We start from the raw sequence: 19,069 nt of genomic DNA, 5'->3' as shown, positions 1-19,069 counted from the left end.
CACCATGGATAGGCTCCAGCTCCTCTTTGACACTGTATGGATGGATCTTCGGTGATCAATATTTATTTCTGCCATCATCGCTGATAAGCCAACATTTTCACGTCCTAATTTAAATGTTTAAATTATACATTATATAATTACATGTTCTTCTGACACTTTTTTAGGTACGCCTTGCAAAAACTATCTTGGACATGCCTTTCCTTTTAGAACAGCCTAATTCAGCACGGCATCGATTCAACAAGGTGCTGGACAGATTCCTCAGAGATTTTAGTTCATACTCACATAAAAGTATCACAGAGTTGTTGCAAATTTATCAGCTGCACATCCATAATGTGAATCTCCAGTTATATCACATCCCAAAGGTGCTCTTTTGGATTTCGATCTGCTGACTGTGGAGTTCATTTGAAGACAGTGAACTCATTGTCATGTTGAAGAAAGCAGTTTGAAAAGCTCTGAGTTTTACCACAGAGTGCGTTTTCCTGTCAGAGGATGGTACACTGTGGTCATGAAGGGACACACATAAGCAGCAAAGATACTCAGGTGGGCTGTGGTATTTAAATGTTGCTCAGTGGGTAGCAAAGGGGCTAAAGCGTGCCAAGAAAATATCCCTCACACTGTGCAATCTGATGATTTGTCCTTAGCTGACAGTAGTGGCAGCTGGTGTGGTCTTCTGCTGCTGAAGCCCATCTTTGACATGCTGTGTGCTCTTCTGAATAGATTGGTTGTAACAAGTGGCTATTTAAGTAACTGTTGCCTTCTGTGAGCTTGAAGCTTACAGGGCTTTCTCCTCTGACCTCTGGCAGCCTCTTCGCCCACAGGACTGGATGTTTTCTCTTTTCTCTGCAAACCCTAGAGATGGTTATGTGGGAAAATCAAAGTAGATCATCAGGTTCTGAAATACTCGAACCAGCCCATCTCATACCAACAACAATGCCAAGGCACTTAAATCTCCTTTCCTCCCAATTCTGATGCTACCTTTAAACTTCAGCAGGTCATCTCGTTGATGTCTACATGTGTAAATGCTCTGAGTTGCTTCAATGTGATTGGCTGATTAGAAATCTATGTTAATGAGCCGTTGACCACCTACCTAATACAGCTGTTTTCAGGTGTATTTGTTAGCTGTATGAGCAAAATGTAAGTTTCAATGTGAGTCTTTACAGCTGAGCACATTTTTCACATTAATTCCACTATGGCAGTATTTATTACCTCTGTTTACTGTAAAGACACAAAGAAACTCTAATTATAGAGGAATGAAAACGTTTCTCTCCTGGCAGCTTTGAGTTTACTTAATAACTTACTGCACTGAGAGAAGCTGTAAGTTAATTTGTCTCTTTCTTAAAACACATCTGTACTGATGTATGCAGTTGAAAAGGTATTTTAAGAAGTATGGATATAATTTCTGTTACTATGGAGTCACTATGGAGATCATCAGCGCTTGTACTTTACTTCTACAGTGAAAACATAGGTAATCAAATAAATGCTATCTATTTCAAAGGTAATTTGCAGCGTGTGTGTTTGTGTGCGCTCTCTTTGAACGCGTTTCAAAGGGTTATAGATAGACATGGTTATGAGGAGGGATCTAAGAGTAATATCAAATATTAAAGAATACCAATCTGTCCTTGTGTGTGACTTCAGTAATAATGTTACTGGACGAATTATATTGGAGACATTACAAATTGATCACACAAGAGGAAATAAACTGTTTAGTGTACAGCTGTTTGCAGACAGACATCGTGCCATAGGACAAGAATCAGCATTTGAATCTAAGCTATCAGGGTGTAATTTTTAATAACAACCTAAACAGCTGTCATGGTCCCCGTGCCTGCTCGGCTGGCCCTGTGTGGCTACATGTTATGTTTTGTCTTTTCTCTCTCTCCTCTCTCTCTGCTCGCTGCCTGGGCGGAGCTCATTGTGAGCTCCCGGCCTCCACCACCTGTAGGCAATCACCTGTGGCTCCTCACCTTGTTTGCTCCCGCTACTTAAGGCAGTGACTGAGAGCACCTCGCCGCTGGACTATTGAATAACGCTCGTCAGTGCTACTTTAGCCTCAGCCAGTTTTGAGCTCTGTCCGTGAAAGTTCCGTGCTAACCCTTGTTCTCTGTATGCAGATTTCTCGTGTTTGGTTTGGAGACTCTGGACGCTTTTCCCGACCCCGCTCTGCACCCCTGGGAACCCTGGCCCCCTTCTCCTTCACCTGTATATAGTGCACCTGGAGTGTGTAAATAAACCTGTTTTTCTGAGACTTCAGTCTGCGCCGAGTCCTCCCTGCTCCTCCGTGACAACAGCAGTGTTGCGTCTTGTTTAATATGGATACAGATTTCATCTTCTCCAAATGTAAAGATGATTATCCAAAGCCTGCCATTCCACAACCAAGTTAGCTTGTTGAGTGCTATGCTAGCATGATCTGTTGAGTTATGACAGTAGCATTTCTTTGTAATGACAGCAGACTGACATGGAAAAACTGAGACATACTGCTGGAACTGAAATTTCTTTGGAGATTGTAAGTTGAATACTATGTATTCTTATGCTTATTTGAAAAACAAAACAAAACAGTGTTTATAGCCTGTATATGAAAGGTTGACGTGGCTTTAAAATCTAAGAAGACTGCACTAAATGTCAGACAGGAAAATGATCCAAAATGAATTAAAGCTGGTTTTGGAGTGGATAAAGCAGGCTAACAATTAGCTTCTGGAATGACCCTCCCAAAACCTTGACCTCAGCCCTATTTAGAATTTGTGGACTATGCTTAAAAGCTGGGTGTGAGCCAGGAAAGCAACCGATTTAAATGAACTCTACAAATTCTACCAAGGAGAGTCGTCAAATTTCCTGTCAGAATTACGCCGGAAGCTTGTTGATGGATTCTAAAAGTGTGTGGTTCAGGTAAAACTTGCTAAGGGACATTTAATCAAACATTAGTGGGGGGTGAACGTATGGACTATGGATTAGATGGATGAGAGAAAATTTCAAATATATTAAAAGTCTTGTGCGCCCAATTCATGTTTGTTAAAGTTATTAATGATATACGCTCTACAATTATTCCACTCTGTAAAAAGAACAGTTCAAAGAAATCATTAAAATTCCAAAATGACCATGACATTCATGGCCATGATGACTATATATAGGCAACAGATAGCTATAGACTGAATACAACAACCTCCTGAGAACTGAAGAAAAAACATTTTTCAGTTTAACTGTTTTGTAATTTCCTGCCTCTTTGGAGCTAAAAGAGGACACCCAAGCATGTGAGATATCTTTGGAAAGGCCAGGACGTCCTCTGTTTAGTACATCAGGACTTAGTAGAGTAGTTGAAATAAGTCAAAAGATATAGACCAAAAACAAATGTCCATAATAATCCACTGTATGTAAAACTGTGACCCAGTTTAGATAAACAGTAATCGCTTTATTTGGCTGACAGAATACCTTTTAGTTATAACCTGATTATTCAAGTTTAACCATGTTAAATACAATGGGAAAGACATTTTTAAGCAAGTGAAAAATGAATCAATCGGAGACGTTTTGTTTGTAAAATATTATAAAACAAATAAAAATATCCACCAGAAGTTCTCGAAATCAGACCCTTTATTTTTCAGACTATCGTCAAATCATCATATTTCAGGGGTTGAAAGAAGAAATTTTTAGTATTTGTTATTCATTAAACAGTATGAAACCATAATTGTCATTATACCAACCAATTAATTTAATGACTAACTGTTTTACAAACTGACAGCTGACACTTCATGTTTCAGTCCGTTGTGCAAAAATGTTGAACATTTGCTTTTTGCTGCCTTTCCTTGTTGTGCACATCTGATGGAAGTCTTTGTCATTAGCAATAGCAAACTCTAATTTTAGAGAGGTGGATGTGAAACACACAGATTCTAGATCTGACCAACAGTCACTGCTATGTACAAAAAGACCACCTCCAGGGAAAATTTTATTCTATTTTATTAGGCAAACACTACAATCGAAGATTCAACAGATCTGTCTGCAGTATACAACTGAATATAAAGTTAAAGCGGGGAAGGGTGAGTCCTTTGTCCCACCTGTAAAACTGTCAGAACCCAAAGTCCAAGACTAGAGTCAGCAGTACTGTGGGTCATCTAACCTATTTAGCATGCTGACAAACTTGCATAGGGTTTGGCAGTCATCCTCCTACATCTTCCACCCTGTGCAATCACCCGCCTTCAGCCTGAAGCATGTTGTACGCCCTGGCCTGCACAAAGAAACACAGGAATGAGAAAATGTGAACAAGTGTTTAGGTGGATCTTAACTGTGCAGCTCACAGACCCTCAAAAGAAATATCTATTATGGAAGTGTTGATTTCTAATAATAATCTAAGCCTGGACGGTGTAACACACATGCACTAAACAGGTCCCTTACCAAAAGAAAAAAAGTGACAGTGTGGAGCAGAAGTAGACTACAGTAGAAACGCAATCAAATACCGTGGTCTACTGGCTCACAGCAACTGTGTAAGACACCACTCCCAAATCAGTGCCACTTACAAATGTGGTGAGTTAATGATGCCTGTCTACCTTGTCACATGTGAAGGATGCACTTTGGCCTCTGAAAAATGAAATCAGGCTGTTGCCACTTTTTAAAATAACATTTTATGTTTTCAGTTTGACAATCGATCAGTATTCAGGGAAATAATTAAATAAAACATTTATTTGTGAACATAAGCTGAAAATTGGACAGTGACATCTAGCCTTATATACACACACACACACACACACACACACACACACACACACACACACACACACACACACACACACACACACATATATAGGATTGTTTTTGTTTTACATCAACCTGTCCACCCGATGACAAAATTACTCTAACATATGATCTTAAATCCATAAAAATACTCAAAAAACACTGTCCCCTCTTGAATAGACGTTAATAACACAAAAATAATCATGTATATGCAAAACACGTTTTTTTTTAAAGTAATGGTTTATTGAGTTTTGCTAATCAAATTCATACTGAGAGAGCGAGACAGAGAGAGAGAGAGAGAGAGAGAGAGAGAGACGCTCAAGTCTCCCCAAATATCGCTTCCAGTCCGGTACGCATTGTGAGTGGGCCTATCACACAGCACAGCAAACATGAGTAGCCTATTCATTATTCATGTCATTGCAGTTGCCCTGTTATGATACAGTCCTATTTGGAGTGGGCTATACCTGATTTGCTCAGCGCGTCCGTCAAAGCAGTGCGTGGCCCTGCGTCGGCTGGCTGTGCGCGCTCATAGGTCGGACCAAGAAGAATCGGAGGGGGAGCAAGTAAAGTGCGCGCCTACGAGACTGCGCGTCGCAAGGAGGGGTAGAGGTTCAGCTGAAAAAAAAAAAAAGAAAAAAAAGGAAGGCGAAAAAAAAAATACACCGTGACAATGGCAACATCAAGCATCTCGTAAAAGGTAGATAACAGGCGAGGGGGCGCCACGAATCGGGAGTTTGAGAGGCGACGGTCCCTGTTGGTCCCGAGAAAAGCGGCGATATTAGGACATGCTGGCTGCCCTATAGCGCGTTTCCTGGAATACGAATTCTTCCGTAATTGAAAATGGAGCGGCGGGGGAGAGGAGAGTCGCGCTGCCTCCATCATTGAGAAGCGCGTCCACCTGCTATTACTGGAGGCCCGGGCTGCTGCTGCTGCTGCTGGTGGTGGTGCTGGTGGTGGCGGCAGGGGAGGGAGGGTTGGGGGACATGCAGGGGAAGTGTTTGCCTTTCGGGGGAAAGACGCATCTCTGATACTGTCCAGGGCAGCTGAGAAGGATCCCATTGCGACGGGGGAAAAAACGCAGTTTGGGCGCACACGCTCTGGAGGTAGGCAGAGAAAACGCTATTATGCTGCTATTCAGCGTGCCGTGTGTATTTGAATAGAGAGCGAGCTCTATTTGGTATGCACAGGACAGCCTGATTTATACACATACACACACACACACACACACACACACACACACACACACTGATTTATATCCCTGCCTTCTTGATTTGGTCTGATCGGACATTTTATTCAAAGGGGGAACTCACACCATGCATGCGGTGTAGTAGCAGCCCTACCTCCTTGGGACAGCTGTCGTAGCCTACATTCATTCGTCTCTGCTCCATCGATTACCTTCTCCCTGCGAAAAAAAATACCCCCACTTACTTAAAGCACAAGCTCCGATCTATTCGCTTAAGGCTCACAAATTCAATCCAAATACAGATGCCACGTGTGGTTGTTCGCGTTGATGCCAGTTACCTTGCACTGTTTGCATGTTTTGAAGGCAAACACTGGCCTGTGGACGTCATTTTGAAGCAACGTAATGCATCCCGAGCAGTACACTGGCCCAAAATGAATAAGAAATGAATAAAGGGGGAATAATCTATAGTCCAAACTGATGAATGATTCATGAATGAGCTATGGAAACCTAATGGGATAACACATCATCTCTCTAGGCCCCTCCACTGTGATGGCGAATAAATGATTCATAAACGGTTTATAAGCACAAATCCTTAAAATTGGCCTAAACATGACGATAGCAGAGGCTCACACGCAGGTGCACCAAGGCATGTGTGAATGCCTGCACTGTGGGGTCACTGGATCAGTAGCTTACTGTGTCTGTGCTCCCCTGTAAGGATGCTTCATGACAGATGTTTACTGGATGTCCCAGTCTACCACACTGTCAGCCAGACGAGCTGCTCTGAGAAATAATGAGCTGCAGCCCAAGATAACAGCCTCTGTGCTTGGTTGTTGTGGAGGTGTAACTTTGTTTTAAATAGGGATTTAATTGGATTAAATTTTAACGAGCTAGAAATGTGCCTGCCTGATATTTATTGGAATGCCTTGTAAGATGGGATTTTCAAATTAAAAAAGAAGAAGAAGAAGAAAAACTTGGCAAATTTATCGCCACAGTTAATGATCTGTTCAGCTCACAGTTATTGACCCGACATGACTTGGTTTTTGATTTGTGTTTGAAGCCTTTGTAGCCTACTTGACAGGGTGCTTTTGACTTTGCTGCACGTTCTGAGAACATTGTTGGATTATTAGGTTAAGGAAAATATGTAATATGTGATGTTAAACTGCAGATGTCCAAGGGTGGGGAGTGGGGGCAGGTTTAGTGAGCTGTTAGTAAAATGTCTGTCCATCCCCACTCCTCTAATGTGAGGACAGGAGTGGAACCCAGATGGAAGGCCATGCATTGATTGAGTCAAAGAGAGCCTATAAGAGGGCCAAATTGAGTTGACACGTTGATGTGGGTGTCATTATCACGTGTGACGGCACAGTGCGCCATTGGACCCGAGGCTATGTGACGTGTGGAGGGGGAGAGGGCCTTGTTTGAGGATCATAGATACGGAAATGATGATAGCTATCATAACAGCCGTGCCTTAGTTCGGCGGCGTGCCACCGAGTGCGCCGTGGAGATTCGTCTTTTACGGCATTTGCCACTCACATCTCCTTCTGGTCAGCCTCATTGCTGTCACCAAAGTGCCATTTTCCGTTCGGTTGAAATTGGGTGAGAAATTGAGCCCAATGACACATTTCAGCACCGTGGCATGGTTCCACGGCAGCGAGGACGGCACTGGCAGGTTTTCTGAAAATGTGTTTAAAATGCTATCCGAGCGTTATGTTGCAGCAATAAAACCAGCAGCTTGTGTACATAGTCTCTTATCTTCCCCTGTCCATGTGTGCACCGTGGCTTCTCCTCTGCTCAGCCTAAAGGCACATGTTGGGCCTCTACTCTCATGTCTCTTGAATGGGAAAGAATCTCAATTACACACAATGAATGGCTCCTCATCAGTAATCCTTTTCCCTACAAGTGCTCGCATTCTTCATATCTCAGGGTCTTGCTTCTGGTTGACAGTGTGTGCATGTGTGTACCGAGCAGCAAATATTTATTTGTGTTATTGATCATTTTTCCGTAATTCCCCAGTCGCTTATGTTGCATTATCCTGCTAGAGCACAGGTGAGAACATCTCATTAGGCATACAGAAAGGCCATTCCTAGCTCGTATGGAGCCCTGCTGTGTTTTATGCTTGGAGCGCTGTGGTTTTCAGTATAGAAGCACCTTAGCCGAGTCTCGGTCTGTGCAGAAGCACGCTGAGCTCACCGGGGCCGACTGCATGTTTAAGCACACTGTGCTTATGTCAGGCCACTGTATGCTGAGGCCTGCTGTCTCGACCGCAGCCCTGTGCTGGGGTTGTGACGGGCTGGCTGTGGCCCAGCGGAGGCAGTCTTTCTCTGTGCTGCTGCTGCTGCTGAGTTCTGTAATTAAAGGCAGAGGTAAGTCCAGGAGAGAAAGCTGAGCTCTGATTGCTTTTCATGGCCGCGAGGAGAGAGCTGCAGTCTGTCCTGAGGGACTGAGGCGCTGCTGAGCTCTTTCACCGCCAGCTCCGCTCCCCCCCCCCCCACCCAGACAGGAGCTGTTCCAGGGAAGACACGCACATTTGTTTTCGCATACTACTTGCGTGCGCACAGACGTAAACATACTCCAATGCAATCTGCAGCACGCACACAAACACACCATGAAATGCACAAATACTGTACACATGCACTGGCTGAGAGAGGGAAACATTTTCCCCTGTAGCTGAAAGTCAAACTGTGCTAAACTGCTTTAAAGAACGCCCCGTTTTAAAGAACTCAAGTGTCAGTGTGAGGCGAAAACTATTACAGTGCCGTCATGTAATGAACTAGAAACGACGCAATCAGAAAGACATTAAGGAACTCACCTTTTCATTGGCTGCTCTTCAGCATTGACGGAGCAGTTCATGTGTGAGTGGGCTTAGTAAGTGTAGAAGTGAGCCCACCCCTCCCCTCCTCTTTCCCTTCCATGGCAGCAGCCAAACCTACTCTGCACTCGGAGGGCAGAGCAAACACGGCCATGCTCACGTATAGGATCTGGGTGGGCCCCAGCGCTTTTAAAAAAGATGAGAAAAATAGCCTCAGTGCTCTCCTCTCCTCTTTCTGTGGACTCATTCATGACAGCTGGCTGGTTAAAGCACACTGAGGGTTTAAACCATCACATGCCTTACAAGTCGTATCAGAGAGAATCCCATGGAAAGCAAAAGCAGAGTACTTTGAGGATAGGAGCTTTAAAAAGAAAGAGAGAGTGCGAGGGAGGGAGGGAGGGAGCGTTTGGATGCCATTTAAATGCTAAGTCCGGCCACATTTTTTTCTTTTCCTACGTGTTCATGAATTAGTTCTGCCAAGATAATTAAAGTAATGCATCAGGATTTCAGCCATTAACAAATAAAAGTCCAATTAAACTGGGGTCTATTAAACCACTTTCCACATTGCCTACTTGATCTCAATATGTAGGCTGGTGGCCACTGGGACCATGAGCATGCAGGCTTGACGTTCATAGCTCATTTCCTGCTTCCACATCACACTCTTATATTGCAGATAGACAGATAATGTGAAATTTCCCCTGTTCTGCTCTCACACACTCTCCCGGGCCCCCTTGTATTTTCAGCTCGTGGGATTCTTGAAACAGATAGTGAGATGCGATGCTGGAAAATTTGAGAAGGATACTGAAAGAGGCGGAGATCTAACGCAGTGGACACAGGTGCGCCGTTATGAATGGTGTAAAAATGGCATATTCACAACGTGACTGGAAAGAGAGGAAGGTATATGACAGGGTTGGATTTTAATTGGTTTCACACAATGTGCTCCTATGCATTGTTTCCTTTGTAATGGTGCACACAGTGGCAATAACAGCTCAGTTTTTTGTTATATAATAACAGTAATAGATTCCTCTTGTCTGCAGTGCCCCTGGTCTAATTCGAACATTTTTTTTTCTAACTAGATTCCTCATGTTTGAGCCATTTGGAGCTCTACATTCATGGACACGTACTGTCAGTGTCCCGAATACTGGATAATAGGCCACATTTGTTAGCCTTATTTTTGATTTGGTGGTTGAAAATGAGTGGATGTGGGCGGGTTGAAAAAAGAAGGACTGATAAAGTGAAAAAAAGGGACCAAAACATTAGGTAGGATGCAAAAAACAAACAAAAAAACAACCCAAAACAAAACAGAGGAGCTGCCTAGGAGATGGGGGACGGACATGGTGGGAAGATTAGAGGAAGGGCTGGATGGACAGACGGAGGGAGAGGGGACAGAAACAACAAGAAAGACGTAGTTAGTGTTGGTGGTGGGGGTTCGGGGCACGTCTTTCCAGTACAGCCAGTTGGAACAAACAAACGGTCGCGAGACAGACAGTGTTGTTTCTAATGGGAGAGAAGCTCGCTGTGCCCTGGATGTTTCCCTCCACCTTTCATTTTCTAAATGCTGTTTTGTCTGTTCACCACTTAACAAGCCACCAGCGCCTCAGAAAAGAAAACCACGCTTTATTTGCTGCTGTACATAATTACCAGCCATTCAAGACAGACTTGTTTGCTACTCTAAACGATGTTGTGAATTTATGTACAAATAAGAGACAGGCCATATTTTGCTGTAAATCTTCTTCTTTTTTTTCTTTCTCTTCTTTTCGCTCCCCAAGTTGAGTATTTAAAATTTATGGCGTGGCCAGCGTTCGCTCAGAGATCTGCTGCAATTCACTTCAGTTTAATTGTGCTGCTGTTTGTGGAGACTGCGGCATTTGTGCCCTAATCAAACATTAGAGGTAATTGAATCAAATGGCTATTTTTAATCACAAGTTGTGGTTGATGCAGGCGAGCATGATGGGAAGAAGTGAGAAAAAAAAAAAAAAAGGTCTGTGGAGCAGATGCAACGGTCTTTCTGTCTGATGGAGTCAGCTGACGGATGGCGCTTTACTTTTCATTTACCATAGCGCGCCAGAGGCAAAACATAATCCATGCATACTGCTTCTGAGCAGAAGTCAAATGAGAAATGTTTTTGAATATCTTAACACAGAGGATGTGAATTGCGTTGCATACATGAATTTCAAGTTGGATCTGACCCTGATCTGTTGGATGATGTTGCTGATGATACAACAGCATGACTGCTATTCTACTACGGGTAATAATTATAATCATTCACAGCTAGTGGTCCTTGTCACAGGAGTGGGACACAATGGAAATAATAATTAGGACTTCTCATTTCAGATGCATCGCAGGAGAGTGTATGAAGTGTGTACTTTGACTTCTAGGATGAACAGCTGTGTGTATACTCGCCTGTTTATCAGTGTGTGTGTGCTTTAGCTCTAGCAAGGCCCAGTAAGATTTCTCAGTCTCCTGGTTCTGGGTTTTCTTCTGCTTCGGGACTCCTTTTGTCTCTCGCACACTCACACTTACTGTATATTTTCCATCATGACAGTGACCCAGTCTCTGCTGTCATAAACAAGCAGCTAATTGTAGCGTAAAGATACTTGAAGGGCCAGGATGTCAGCTTCACATTTATTCTGGGCTCACCCCTGACAGCAGCACTGGGTGACGTACCGAAGCTCTGTCATGCGCAAATAGACATTTTTCAACTCACTATCTCTCGGTGCTCTTCTAACCCATTTCCCCAAGTCATCACTCAGCAACACTGACAGAATACGACCCGCATATATCACAGTTGAGCCAGTAAAATGCTCTCCACGAGGAGTCAAATATGCACCTCAGTGTAGCCGCTTCTGATAAAAGGGCTAATTCATCATTTAGTCACACAAAGCCTCAGAGATTCTTTGTAATATTGGTTCAAATTCAGCATTGCTGCATTTCAATGAATAATATCCAGGTTTTCCAATGCAGGTATTTAGCTGCGATTTTGAATAAAGTGCCGCATTTATTTGTTCCGTTTATGCATCTCTTTGCATTAGGTACTTTCATTATGATTGGTTGTGCTTTTGTATGAATAATCACTGAAATTTGTCCATCGCAACAAGCACCAGAACCAGCCAGAAGGCGGGCACCGAATGCCTGTGCTGTTTACTCTGTCTTTTCTTTTTATATCATATACACTGATTAAAATTGTTCTTTAGCTCATTGTAGAGCGTGTAATTTAATTAAAGTTGCTGTTTGGTGGCTTTGGACTTGGGCTCAAGTAATTAGTGAGTCAATCATTTTCTTGATTGTTAGGAAAATAATCTGCAACTAATTTGAGATCTGTTTAAGACATTTTTAAGCAGAAATTATTAAAAGAAAAGAAAGAAAAATCCTGCTTCGAGATAGTCGTCTTAATTGAGCAGATCTGCTGCTTTTCTTTGAATAATTTAAGGGTAAATTGGTGCGTTAGTGGCACAAAAGGGGGGAGTCGGTAAATAACGACAAAAAAAATCGGCGGTTGCGGCTTGTTTAAGGCAAAATTAAACTCAAAATTTATGAGGATTGCTTTGTTTTTTACAACTCAGTGGAAGGAACAGTCATTATTGTGTGATACAAGAATACAGTTTTTTGAGGGGGGGGGGGCTACAGATGTAAGTGTAGTCACTAGTGGGGAAGTGAAGTGGAAAAATTACATTTAATAAGATGCTACCAGTGATGTCAAGGACATGCTTGGCCCTCATCGCTGTTATTACTTCCAGTGAAAACACATTTTTGTTGCTCCTGTCGTCGTTCTGTTTCTGTCACTTTCGGCTAAATACTTCGGGAACATCACAAGACCAGGTATCTCCCTTTTATATTCAAATAACTTTGTGTATTACCTGCTCCTCTGAGATCTCCCTTTGAGGCGTGAGTGTGTATATGCACTTGCATGAGTGCACGTTTTTTCCTTTTTGCCTTTTGTGTGCAATATTTGGGATTTGCTTATGGTTTATTTATGCGGGTAAGTCCACTGAGAGAAACTCTTTGTCACGGGAGAGCCGGTGTACAGTCTGTATGCCTACTTTATAGCCATATGATCTAATAGGTTTAAAAGCCGCTATCAAAGATGTATGCTGCTGCGGTGTTTTGGCTCGAGTGATGAGGCCTCTGGAGATGCGGGTTCTTCGTGTGCATTGTGCATGCTGTACTGTATGTGCTACGTGCTCAGCGTTCGTGTGTGTATGAGTGGGTGGTTATTACTCATGTTGTGGGGACCTAGATCTGTTTACACCGTCATATAATGGGGACTTGTCTTCCTTATGGGGACAAGGCAGGTCCAGTACTTTAAGGTGAAGAGCTGTTTTAAGGATAGGGGGTTTGTAAGGTTAAAGTAAGTCTCCAGCAACTGAACTGTAGTCAATATAATGTCCTCTGTAGTTATAGAGGCACAGAGCTGTATATGTGTGTGTGTAGATATATAAATATTGCTTTTTAGGGGCTGCCCGTTCTTTCAGAAGCCCTCTGTGCTGACTCTTAATACCAGTGTACCGTGAGTCTACCTGGACTTAATGACCCGACTGAAGATTAGGAGTAACAAACAGTATAACACACCGTCTGTTTTTCTCTCTTGTGCTCTTACAAATCAACCCACCACTATTCAGACTCCACGGTGAATGCAGTGACAGTGTGCCAAGCATTCAAAATATGAATGTGCACATGCACGCATGCGCACATGTGCACATGCTTAGTCTTGGCCCCTGACTTCTATGTGGGCACGGAAGTTTGTTTGTTTTTCTGTTGTATATGCATGAATCGGTCATGTAGTAATAAAATTAGTTGTGTCTTTTTTTCATCGCGTGCTGCACAAAACGATAACGGGCGAGCACAGTTATTTACCGAGTGCCTACAAGGAAAGCGTATTCAGAGGACAAGGGCTCCATTGTTGAGAGAAAAGCAAAAAAAAAAAAAAAAATGGTAACAATTTACACTTTGACTCCATCTCTGGGGGCCTTACCAAATGTTAATTTAAGTTCCCATTATAAAATGTATTTAAGTGAGACTAAGAATTAATTCCATTATTCTTGGAGGCAGCTGGGGCTTCTGGATCCGTTGAGATGGTTTTCTGCTCCCTCCTGAGACCTGTGGGTTTTCCCATCACTTTTAAAATCAATTACCTTTCTACCTCCCTCGCCTCTCCAACTCTCTCTAAGTACTCTTGTCATATTCTTCATTAGAAAACCCACCACTTCACCTATAGCTCACTATGAACACCACAAGCGGAGCGCTGTGTATTTTTAAGCGTTCGTGGCACATGTGAGTGGCTCACTGTGATTTATTAATATGTCTTGCACAGTGGCATATAGGTGTAGGACTGCGCAGCTTCTTTCACAGCATATAGACAGTGTTGCTGCCTCAGATATAAATAGGAAGACAATCTGTGGCTGGGTAAGACCTGTTAGTCCTATTTGACACTAAAACCACAACAAAGGTATTGCTGTGCTGCTGCTGCTGCTGCTGCTGAGGAGCGTCTGCAGCCCTTGGGAGAGATCATGTTATTTTCCCTTGTGCGCCATCTCACAAACATCTCACTGCACTAACTGAGGGGAATGAGCATGGATGGGCTTGACGGCTGCTTCCTATTTTAGTCATCGGCAGGTAGGCGGATGAGTTGAACTGTGGAGGATCTCTGTGCAGCGAAGTCTTCGTCTAATTAGTTTGTCTAATTATGTCTTTGTGCTGGAAATTTCTCAAATTAGTGGTATCGTGCTGAATGTGAGCATGCTCATTATGGTTGTCATGAGAATTGTTGCGGCAGTTGGAAAAGAGACGAGAAAAGGGAGCGCGGGAAGGAGTGTCACTGGACCCAACAGCTCCCCTTGGTCTAAATCCCTTTATCTAACACAAATATCTGGTAATGGGAGATGCAGCACCCTAGCTTTGTCCCAGGAATTCGCGGGGGGAATGTGACACCCCTCCCTTCCTCCGTGTGCAGGAGCTGCACCTATTTGTGGTAGACCACAGAAAGGTCCCCTTTGATTTCCCTTCCTTGTGTGTCAGCTGCAGGAGTGTCAGGGAGCATCAGGGATGTAAGTGTCTCACATGAAGATGCTTTTTGATTTTCCCTCCTCGTGAGGTGCCACTGCATCGGGAATGAGGACCCCCCTCCCTTTTTTTTCTCCTCGCCATCAGCTACAACACCAGGGTGTTTCTCCTGGTGACCAAGTGGAGGGAGGGGGGGACGAGCGTCCTGCATCACCTGCCAGCGTGCGCGCTATTTTCCCTCTGCATGGCTTCTCCTCTTTCTTTCCTTACTTCATTTTTCTCTCCCTCTCTTTCTCTCCTTTTCATACAGTCCCTCTTTCTCTCTCTCATTCACTCTTCCCCCCATCTTGGACCTACAGTAATTGGTATTCCGAGTGGCAGCTGGGATCCATACAAACATAGCAGACAGAGGGAGAGAGCGCGAGCGAGGCAGAGTGTGTGCGAGGAAGAGAAAGACATGCAGGCAGAGAGAAAGAGAAAGCCAGCAAGTCAATACGCTGGTTCATTAGAGCACTGAGTCACAGTGGCCACTGCCTCGTTTGTTTGTGTTTGTCCAATACTCTGTCTTAAGCAGAACCCACCGCCTCTGTCCGCTCACACTGGCAAACCTGACAGCAACACACCCCAGGCTGCCTGGTCGCCTGTGATATGGGCTTTTCGGTGCCTGTGAGTATTTGGACATAGCGGCTTATGAAATAATTACCAAATCAATAGCTCTGAATTAAGCAAAGCCAGGCCTTTTCTCGTGATTCTCAGCAGCCGCCGCGGCCAGGGCTGCAGCGAGGCCATTAAGGCTGGTGGGAGTGATGCTGTAAGTGTTTGCTGTGTGCTCTTTAATAATCACGCTGTGATTGAGTTATGTTTAGCATAACTGATTATGTGTCAGCAGTGCAGATATTTTTGACCGGATTACCCGAGGTGTTGATGAGACTCGAAAAAAGCCCCCAAAAAACCAAAATAAAACCAAAAGCCTTGCTGATCTTGTTATGGCAGCGAACGTAAAGAAGGCAGGCCAGTTCTGTGAAATGGAATTTAGAGATGGGGGGAAAAAGGAGAGGGGCTCCATTAGGAAACAAAAAATAGGATTCTGCAGTTATTGAAAATATGAAAGTGGATGTTCCGAAAAAACAAGAGAGAGGAGTGTTCTCTGGTCACGGCGAGCTGAGAGCAGACCACTTGTCAGGATATTGAAAGAGAAAGAGAGAGCGAGAGAGAGGGAGAGGCAGGTTAAGAGAAAGGGCTGAAATGACCTGTTCCTCTCTTCGAGGCCTGTTTATTTTGGAGGAAATAGTAATATGTCGGTGGCTATGTGTTGTCTGGCTGGGCTGCTAGCTCCCAGGGCCCTCATGGTGCACAGTGACCTCTCATTACCACTGCTTGAGGGAGCGTGAAACGGAGGAGATCACTCCAAAGGGCAGCTGTGTAGATGCGCCTAACCTTTTAAACCATCAGGATACGTCAACCATACAAATAACTCATTAACCTTATCCATTTAAATGAAAAGCTCCCACTTTTATCCCACACCCCGTTTTCTACTCTGTATTAGATTTGTTTAATTGGCCATTGCACATGATGAAAATGGCAAGTCCCTTTCCAATGTGGTATGGTCAAGAAAGCCTTACAGGAGGCCAATGGGGATTTGTCCTCCTTCGCCCCAACACTTAATGAAGCTGGTTTAAGATTTGGGGCAAACAGAAGAAAAATACGGGGTTGTGAAGGTGAAAGCGTGTTAGCATGTGTGTGCGTGTGTTTCTATGTTACTTAGGAAGCGGCCTCCCACTCTGTCCAATAGCATAGGAGGGTATTGATTGGAGGAGCTCAATAGCTTGGGCCTTTTAATCACCTCGCTCAGAGGCTGCTTTGTCCCACAGGCTTAAAGAATAAGTGCTGGTAATACCCCTGTGCATATGCACACAGCCACCCTCTCCCAGCTCCTCCCAGACTCACACAGGCTCTAATCAATAGGCCTGATTAACACCACTTCTCATTTGCCCCCCCACCTCCCTTCCCACCAAACATTTTGCCAACTTTTGCTTTAATTCAGGCGCAGTCTGGTAACATTTGAAGCCCACAGCCGTGGAGTTTCTGCTATTCTGACGTGAGATTTAACCTGCGGCACCTAGAGCTGGATCTGAGCGCATCAAACGACAAATGCTTGTTCAGTGAGTCTAGAATAATGTGCTGTTCTGACCCAGTTGTAAAGAAAACATTTAGACTTACACATCAGGTTTCTAAAAATGGCTTTTCTCTCACTCTCACTCTCTGTTTTGCACTGTCTCCATCCCTCTCCTCCTCTCTCAGTCTGTCTCTCTGCCTTCTTGGCTGTCATTTCTCTTTATATTGTTTAGAAATGCTGTACATTGTGTTACAGGGTTGTGACTGATAGCCTGCCAATTTCAGCTGTGGCACATCAGAGAGGCTACCCCCCCCCCACCCCCACCCCCCTCACCGAACAAAGAGAGAGACACATTAAAGCCGTGACAGTATGCTCCTTTTACTGCTCTCGCTGATTCCATACTGCCCAATTAAGTGTTTCGCAAGAAAGCTGGGTTTTTATTTATTATTGGGGACGAACACTGAAAACACACAGTGGCCAAAACTGCAGCGCAGAGAGCGTCTCGATACGGGAAAAACACAGAAACTCCCTCTTGGCGTGGTTTGCGCTGTAGACGTGCCGCAGCTTTACGGGCAGCAGACAAGAATTATTGTTCTTTCTCATCAGCGATTCCGAGGCCATTAATATTTCCATCTGCGCGGCCTATCAATAAGCCTCTAAGCCGGGTTTCGAAAACTAATAACATCAATGACTTTAAAAGGGAAAACAAATATCAAAGAAAGGAGGCGTATTAGCAGCCAGAGATGGTGAATATCGAGATTTGAGTTAGTAGACGGAGCGGTGTTGTTGTTCTGTCCCGTGCCCTTCTCATTATTAGCCCCAAACACATACAAACACATGACTGACACCCTTCTCTGCATTTTCCTGCCTTGTCTCCCTGGCTCCTTTCCCGCTGCCCTCCCTTTCCCATTGCCTCATTCGCTCTCTTTTTCTCTGTGTATCTCCTTTCTTCTCCTTCTGTCCTCTGCTACCCCCCTCCTCCCACCCCTCCTGCCCCTGTCCTTTGGTTTTGAAGCCAAAGGAGTCGCTTTCTGAAGCAACGGGGAAATAATTTGTGGCTCCGAGAACAAAGGGAAGTCTTTACTGTGAGAGTAATGGAACGGATTTTTGTGATGTGGATGGAACCGTCTTCATTTTAGCCTCTCATTTTAAACAACAAAATACTCGTAAAAGATTAATTTACTGAGAACAATAATAACTCTGTTATACAGACAAAACAGATTTTTCTTTTATATCAGGATTATGGTTGGTATATTTAAAAAAAAACACAAACACATAAATATATATATATATTTGTGCTACAGTTGCATTTTTGGTGGTTTCAGCAGAGTTGTAAAAGTTTGCATCTAAATTCAAGCTACTGCAATATCACCACAGTTTTAAAAAAGGCCATGTGCAATCCATTATCATCACATATTGACTGCAAATTCCTCAAAGCCCTTAGGAGAGCCCCATACCCACTTATTGAGCTGTTATCAATGAGCTGCTTTTGTCTTGGCTCAGGAGACTGGACATATAAGCAGGACATTTATTGTGTTGAAAATAAGGAGTTACGAGGCCAGAGATGCAGTGGATGTCTGCTGAAGGCTTACTTCAGGCTCCTCAATGTGTATTTCCTCTTCATTATTCAGGCTTTTTAATCCAGTAACTGATTTTCTGCTTTCACAAGCAAACTTGTATCTTTCTAGTATCGTAGATGTGTTGTTTTTTTCTGCAGTACTCTTTCCTGGAAGTAAAAAAACAATAAGCTAACCGAACACCAGCATGTAGAGGACGGAATAGAAATTTTGTAGCTTTTAAAAAATATGCTGGCATTAGCGAAGTGAGGGAATTAGTGACCCTTTTGTATTCAAGATTCTCGCAGTAACTTGAAAATCCACCACTTAATCATTAAAGAAAAAAATATATACATAAATAAGATTTGAAATAATTTCAAATTAAGTAAAGTAGTAGGTTTAAGTAGAGCCCTACGATTTAATGACCCTCCTGACCTTATTGCTTTCTGGCTCTCTGGTAGGTGCTAAAAATCTCCTGGACTTTTCGTTGAAGGCATAAAGATGTGTATCTGGGCATTCAAAGCAGATTAATGCTGGTAGAAGACCACAGATTTTGTCATTATAATTGTCGGTCTGCTCTTTCCCTTGGATCTCTGTGTATGACACACTCAAATAACTCTATCAGTTAGGACTATCAGATAGCGTGCTATTATAGTACCCTGGATTTTATAGTAGTGTAATGTTTGCATTGTTTG

General features: G+C 43.5%; 1 protein-coding gene and 1 long non-coding RNA gene across 5 annotated transcripts in view; one reads left to right on the top strand and one right to left on the bottom strand.

The window, feature by feature from the left end:
- Nucleotides 1-3,620: 3,620 nt before the first annotated feature.
- Nucleotides 3,621-8,756, bottom strand: LOC147337822 (uncharacterized). Its single transcript, XR_015131525.1, has 4 exons — nt 8,703-8,756; nt 8,042-8,238; nt 6,054-6,115; nt 3,621-4,210 (listed from the first exon to the last, which is right to left on the bottom strand). It is a non-coding gene; the product is annotated as an uncharacterized LOC147337822 (long non-coding RNA).
- Nucleotides 5,700-19,069, top strand: part of nexmifb (neurite extension and migration factor b) — a 52,463-nt gene continuing 39,093 nt past the window's right edge. For all 4 annotated transcript variants that reach the window (XR_015131523.1, XM_086311496.1, XM_086311484.1 and 1 more), the window contains exon 1: nt 5,700-5,816. The gene's annotated coding sequence lies outside the window, so the exon portion shown is untranslated. The remainder of the gene's footprint in view (nt 5,817-19,069) is intronic.

The sequence above is a fragment of the Aulonocara sp. 'chitande type north' Nkhata Bay genome, linkage group LG2 (assembly GCF_057382095.1).
Source record: "Aulonocara sp. 'chitande type north' Nkhata Bay isolate Kocher_YH1m ecotype deep benthic linkage group LG2, A_spYH_male_GT1.1, whole genome shotgun sequence".
In the NCBI taxonomy this organism is placed as follows: Eukaryota; Metazoa; Chordata; class Actinopteri; order Cichliformes; family Cichlidae; genus Aulonocara; species Aulonocara sp. 'chitande type north' Nkhata Bay.
This window is presented reverse-complemented; position numbering and strand designations above follow the sequence as displayed.